The following is an 8,146-nucleotide window of genomic DNA, read 5'->3' on the forward strand; positions in this document are numbered from 1 at the left end:
GCATCGAGTCAGTCGGATAGGCGGTTGTCCAGAATAGCCGATCCAACCAATACCAATAGTGACAGTGGGGAACTAGAACATTCTGTTAAATACACTGGGGGAATGTAATGGTGTCTGGGGCACCCATAAGCTTTGTTCAGAGGAGTTTGGGAAACACCGGGACCTGGGACCCCAAATGTGTTCTGGGAACGTGTTTTGGAAACACAAAACCAGCAATGACATCATGGTAATTTCCACTTGTGATGGTAAATGGTAAATGGTGCATTTATATAGCGCTTCTATCCGAAGCGCTTTAAATTGATTGTGCCATTAACCTAGCCTGGTAAACCCCCCTCCCTCCGGAAATCTCATTTGCATTTGGTTTCAGGAAGGAGGGTCTGGGATTGCTCACAGAGTAAAGCTGCCCGAACCACTGCGCATACGAACCAATCAGCGGCTGCTAGGGGCGGGATCATCCAATCACCTGCCTAGTAGCTTGAAAAAATGAAACTCCGTCTGTCATCGATTCTGCGCCCGGAGTCTCAGATGCAAGTACGCTGTGAAACAAAATGTGTGTCGCAAGCTTCTTCCATTTGACGGAGTGAGGTTACCATTAACCCATTCACACACACATTCATACACCGATGGCGGAGGAAACCATGCAAGGCACCAACCTGCTCATCGGCTCAGCAATTAGGGGTTCAGCGTCTTGCTCAAGGACACTTCGACACTAACTCTAGGGGAGCGCCCCAGTCCGGGATCGAACTGGGAACCTTGCGGTTTGCCAGTTCACTCTACCCGGCCACTGTACCCCTGAGCCACTGCCGGCTGAACAGAAGAAGGATAAATGCTCTTACATCATAGATATAAAAGAACAGATAGGTCATAGACACCCTACTTCCATGTTCACAGCCTTCTACTTTGCTGGGGTACCCGATGTATGATGTTTATTGTGTAACATAACCAATGCATCTAGAACAAACGCATCACATTCTGTTTGATATAGAAGCACAGTGGTGCTATTAGTGAAGATGTCGGTTCTATACATTTATTTTAATGTCTTACTTACACAATACGATACTCCAGTCATTTTGGCTGATTAGGAAAAGTAGAACTATATATATTTTCTCCTAAATGCCTTTCATACGTTTGAAAGTCTTTGCATTTAAAAGTTCTATACAAATGAATTTGCCTTGCCTTGCTCATATAAAGTAACAATTTGTTAGTAATTTTACTTTATAAAATGCTCAATACAGTATAATCCCACATTATGGCTGACATTTTGCTCTGTACAGACGACGTGTCTAGGAGCAACATAACCACCATCCATTTCTCCTTTCCTCAGCTCTGGCCTGATCCTATAGGCCTACAGCACAATACCTGGATGCTCCACTGTTTTCTCAATAAGCAGGAGCAAACATCAGAGGGAACAGTGAGACGACTCGGCCTCAGCCGCAGAGAGACATGCAGCCTTGCAAGCTCTAAAACGGCTATTTTGATCCCATGTGGAAGACAATTTAGTAGTAAAGAGCAGAAAAGTAGTTCCTCAATAAATGCATTTCTGAAATGAAGACAGTGTGCAGGACAACTTGTATCCCATATGGAACCCACCAAGAGATGATTTAGGAATGTCAGAAGAATCCTCCACACACACACACATAAGGCCCCCATAAAGACACATGCAACGATAACACACACACGCACACAGGCTCAGGAAGGATGCACAGAAATTAGTCTGGCAAGAAGCCATGTGATGGAGAGGTCTGGAGTGAAATGGAGAGAAAAGGCCACCACACGAAGCACCCTGTTATCTTACAAACAGTTGCATAACGGTTATGAAGTTATAGTGTTTTATCTAGGGCCATCAGTACTCAGATGGAGCAGAGCCACTGTGCGGGGCTGACAGATCGAGGATCGGAAGGCCCTGTGATATATGAGGGTTCGATAAGTGCAGAGGTGTAGAGATCTCAGGAAACACAGCCTATTAGGTTGCTAGAGCAACCAGCGGGGGCCCCTACAAGTGGGGATTAGGTTAAGCTAGCTTTCAGTCATTTACAGCTTATCAAGGAGAGGCCATTTCTGCCAGCTACTTTAGCACACTTTCAACAAAGAGGTCAGGTCTGGGGAATTTCACACAGATCCAGACTTTCCCTGCCGCTCTTCACACATTATGCACATGCGCACGCACAGTCAAATGGGCAAATGCATGAAGGCATGCACACCGACAGGTGGACATGCTCTCTCTCTCTCTCTCTCTCTCTCTCACACACACACACACACACACACACACACACACACACACACACACACACACACACACACACACACACACACACACACACACACACACACACACACACACACACACACAGAGCCATGCATACATACAGTACATCAAACATAGGCAAAATGTGTATTCAGTCACAGAATATTGCACTTATCACCAAAACTTCATGCACGCACACACACACATGTACTCACAGAGAGTTGCCTGTAAGACACCTCGCTCTGTCCATCTCCAGTCTACCTCTTCACCGGGGCCTGGGGGGCTACAGAATAGTAAGCAGGCAAGCAGCTAGCTAATTAACTAATAACCCGCTAATCAAATTGGCAACAACCGCCTCTTTAAGGCGTACAGTGGGCACATCCATTATCATCAGCAACTGTCATCAAAGGTGTAGCTCCCAGGCCCTCAGCCTGTCAATGTTCAGCCACGGTACACATTTCCCATCTAACATTGCACCTTTATCCATCCACAGCCCCTGCTGATAACAGCCCTCCTACTATAGACCTAAAATGAGACTTTTGTTTAAATGTCCATACATGAACACAGAAGACACACACGCACGCACATGCGCACGCACCCCCCCCCACACACACACCCACACACACACACCCACACACACACACACACACACACACACACACACAATCACACACACGCACGCACACGCACACACACACACACACACACACACACACACACACACACACACACACACACACACACACACACACACACACACACACACACACGCACACACGGTGGTGCACGCCACCAGACACACGGATACACACATGTACAGTACACGTTCTCTCTCTCCCTTTAAGAAGTACAGAGCTCTCCACGCCTCCCCAATTAGGTCTCTAATTTGGCTAATGGAGCATTAATGGACAAAGAGGTTGCTGAAGACCCAAGCTCAGCACAATGAACCCCCCCAGCCCCCACCCGCTACCTTCCATACTGTACTAGCCCCACCACCATCACCCCAAGGCAATGCGACACACAGATTCAATTTCACTAACAATAGGATCTGAATGCTCCCCTCTGCAGTCATACAAACACACACATGCAGACGGACGAGCACATCATTTTAAAAGCATATATGTGGATGTGCATGTGTGAGCATGCACGTCATACGTATGCTTTTAAAATGATGTGGTCGAACACATGCAATGGAACTGCGTACATACAAAATACATTGGGGAACTGTTTTGATTTCAGCATAAATCAGGAGCGAAGATGTTTTGCTTATTATTTAATGCATAACTATAATGTATAAGTCAGGCTTAAAGAATATGTTACTTAGCATAACTTACTAAGTACTTATTATGTGTATGGCTTCTACACACAAATCCACAGTTACACACACACACACACACACACACACACACACACACACACACACACACACACACACACACACACACACACACACACACACACACACACACACACACACACACACACACACACACACACACACACAGTCATAAAAAGGATGTTGATGGTATGGGAACCTAGTTCTGCTGAAAGGAGGATCAACATGGCGCCATCACCCCACTTCTTATCACACACACACACACACACACACACACACACACACACACACACACACACACACACACACACACACACACACACACACACACACACACACACACACACACACACACATTCTCATAAACACACAAACATATACATACATGTGTACATGTACTCTGTATCTACATAACCCTATGGGATATTCCAAACATGTTTGACCTGTGCACTGGGCTTGTGTTTTGGCCCCATCATCATGCACATGTTTCAGCAACATTAGCCAATATTGTCCAAATGTTGTGATAACATTACAGTGCACTCCCACACCGCCGCGGCCGCATTGCGTTGGAGTTTCCAAGGAATGACAGCACTGGCGACAGCCATATCTGCGGTTGTGCGCCTTTTCAAGTCAACCGCTGCCACTTCAATGTCTCTATCCCTCCGCCCGCACACACACACACACACACACACACACACACACACACACACACACACACACACACACACACACACACACACACACACACACACACACACACACACACACACACACACACACACACACACACACACACACACACACCTACCCCCCCCCCCCCCCCCCCCGCCCCCAACTGTAGATAGTGGCTTTGCTCCAGTCTCCAGCTCTTTGATAAGGGGACCCCCTGAAAAAAGAGGAGGGGTACAGCCAGCATACATGGTGAGTAGGCTGAGCGGTGGAGAGGAGAGAATTTAAAGGAAGAAAAAAACAAAAGTATAGTGGAAAACCAGAGACAGAGTGAATACAAGAGAAGAAAAGAGAAGAGGAGAGAGAGAGAGAGAGAGAGAGAGAGAGAGAGAGAGAGAGAGAGAGAGAGAGAGAGAGAGAGAGAGAGAGAGAGAGAGAGAGAGAGAGAGAGAGAGAGAGAGAGAGAGAGAGAGAGCACAGCAGTCATGCTAATCTCCAGCCTGGCTCCATAAACACTGCTGTAGCCTAGTAGTGCCAGAGCCTCACAGCCTTGTGGCTCCCAGTCTGACACACAGTACAGCTCACACCACGCCGCCATCCGCCCAGAACAAACCCAGATTACAGCTGGCTCTGGGTGATGATGTCATCAGCAACGTCTCTCTCCAGAGATTGAGAGACGCTGAGTCCAGAAAAGCAAACAATAGCTTCCTCAAAGGACGAGGAAAATAATGCTCATTTATCCAATATGGGTGATCTAAACCTCAGTTTAAAACCAGTTTTAGATGAGGACTTCAAAGACTGTTCCACACAATCCGCGTTATTAACCATATTCACACAGCTGCCATTTTGCTCTTATATTAGCCTATAAAAGTCGTAACAGCCTGCAGGCAAGGTTATTATAGTTAACCATAACTAGAATTCAACTATTTTAAACAAAAACAAGGTTTAAAAAACTATAACTAAATTAAACTGCATTGTATGTTTACCAAACTCACTAAAACGAACTAAAATCATAAAGAAAATGTTCCTAGTTTTATTCTTTGTCAATATTTTGGGAAGCCGAGAAGCCTGTTTGATTATTTGTATTTGTTATATGCCAGCAACTGACAAAAAACGAAAGTATTTTTTTTTATAATCGACTAAATAAATTAATCTGATTAACCACTTAAACCCTACTTTATACTTTGTTGAACAACAGTGTCCCACAAAAATAGAAATTGTGAGCTTGTAGATCGTTTATTTTTTATCTGTGCTTGTAACTGCTATTTTTGCTTCAGAAAAAAAGCTGCATTTCACATTCTTTCCCGAAAAGTGATTGTTTTTTTAATTAAAATTGGTTATCGATATTATTTTTTATAATCGCTTAAATTGATTAGTTCGATTAATTGTTGCACCCCTGGATAGCAACACTGCTTCTGGAACAGGAAGTTCAGTAATGAATCCATAAAGGCTGCCATCAGGCAGCTGTTTGAAAGCATAAATCCATCTTTCCTCCATGGATTATTTTTGACTAAACTTTTCAAATCAAAGCTCTTTAGAATGCATCAAATGCAATAACATTACTTTGACAAAAGTCTCTGCGAGTAGATTTTCATGCCTTAATGAAATTAATGGAATCCAATGACTTCCTCGAGAATCAAACAAAATAGTGAGTCGTAGTCAACATACCAGACCACTGGTATGGTACTTAAGATACCAGTGGTCTTTTTCAAGACATGGCAGTGTGTGTTATGTCTATCTGAAACTTATCAGAGTACATTCTTTTGAACATATTACAGACTACAACTCTGAGGTTACTGGCAAATTTTTCACTAACCCATAACCCTTTGTTCAGTTTTGATAGGCCCACTTAGCAGTCAGAGAGTTCTGATTGGCTCTCAACTGTGTTCTGAGTTAGGTTGAGCGTCCTGCTGTGAAGTAAACTTGAGTAGAGGCAGATAAGAGTGGTGCCAGAGGCTAATAAAGAGAAGCAGTCTGTTAGCATTCCATACATCGCTTGATACCCCCTACCACACACAGAGACTTATTGCTGCTGTCATAGAAAATAAAACATCCAAAATGAATGTTAGGTGGTTAGTTTTCCTTTTCTTACATGCATTGAAAGTTGACATTGCGTTGTGAGTTTCATGACATTAGTTGAAAAGTATCAAAAACCCAATGTAAAGTTTCAAAAATGCACGTCTGTCATTGTTGAAATAGGCCCATACTCTGCAGAGCTGATAAGCGTACTTGTTGAAGATATGAGATTTTCATCCATCAACAGCGATACACAGCTCAGAGACATACAACGCTAACACAGACATAACCACAACATAACAAAACAAAAAGGATAAACTCAGATATGGATGTGGTATTCAGGTCCGCTCACACACTAACGATAAAACAGAGATGCAAAGCAGACGCAAAGCAGCCTAGTCCACATGGAGCAGTGTGGCATTATGGTTACACTTTCTTTGCATTTTACAATGATGTCTCCTCTAGTACACAGGACTTACAGTACGTACAGTGAGTGAGTAGTAGGTACATGTAGGTCAGTGATATACTTCAGGAACATGTCAGTTGGTAGATACAGTGGTTGCTGCAGGGACTGGAGCATGACCCAGTTCACTCTCCTACACTGAGGTCTACTGTATAGAGCAGGGGTGGGCATAATTATTTTCCAGGGGGACATACTGACTTTGATAAAGTGAGTTAAGGGCCACAAATTGAATACACGCACTATTGAATTGAAACTTGAAACACATAGTGCTGAATTATGTTAAAACTGCATGAATTTGGTAGACACAACTATTTTTTTGTTTCACTGTTACATACTAAACATTTAACATTTGAGTACATGGAATATGGAATGCAGGTATGTACTCAAATGGTACATATGTATTCATTACTAATTATTAATTGGAGTCGAGTTAAATTAATTTCCCTAAAAACCATTAACATAATGCTGCCTTTTAAGATGTACATTTTTGGTCTGTCATTTTGTTTTTCTTTGAGGACTTCGAGGGCCGGATTGAGATGGTCAAAGGGCTGGGTCCGGCCCCCGGGCCATATGGCCCAATATGGCCAATATCTTCTTACAATAAATGCAGGGAATCTCTGTACGTACATATGTACGTCTGTAATCCAATCATCTGAGAATTGTTCGACCGACCGACTTCAAATTCGCCACGCACGCCGCAGACAACTCGAAGGAGTGCAGTGCCCGGCGTCGAGTCGGTCAGATAGGCGGCCAGAACCGCCAGAAAAGGCTCTGGCTCTGGCCCAAATTAGCCAATTGATTGCCATGGCAACCCCAGCCTAAGCTTGATTTGGCAAATTTCCCACACATGCCATTTGATTACTTTCCACAGTCAGTTTGCACTCTTCAGACATTCTCCACAGATGTTTACCACTGCACAAGGACTTTCCAGAACCGATGATTCCCCCGATATGCCCATATATGGGTATGCCCATAAATGGCTGATCTATAAGCTTGCTGACTTTGTAGAGGAATTACGTTTCTATTTTTTTACTTGTTTGCTTGTTTATTGCATACCAGCTCAGTGGCCTTGTGGTTAGTGTCCGCCCTGAGACTGGGAGGTCACGGTTCAATCCCTGGCCTAGTCATACCAAAGACTATAAAACTGGTACCCAATGCCTCCCTGCTTGGCACTCAGCATCAAGGGTTGGACATTACTCCCTGCGACATACTAGCGTCATGTCCAGGGGGTATACTTATTATCAAGTTAACAGCAGATTTGGCCTATGGTTACATTTAAAATAATTTATCTAAAAAGTTATTTTTATTTGTTTGCATATAAATGAATGTTCTCAAATCAAAACTTTAATCAAATCAAAGTTTTTCAAGATTTTGCACTTTTTGACAAAATATCAGTCAAAAATATTGGTAATTGGTG

The sequence above is a fragment of the Gymnoscopelus braueri genome (genome assembly GCF_963280865.1).
Source record: "Gymnoscopelus braueri genome assembly, chromosome: 4".
Taxonomy (NCBI): domain Eukaryota; kingdom Metazoa; phylum Chordata; class Actinopteri; order Myctophiformes; family Myctophidae; genus Gymnoscopelus; species Gymnoscopelus braueri.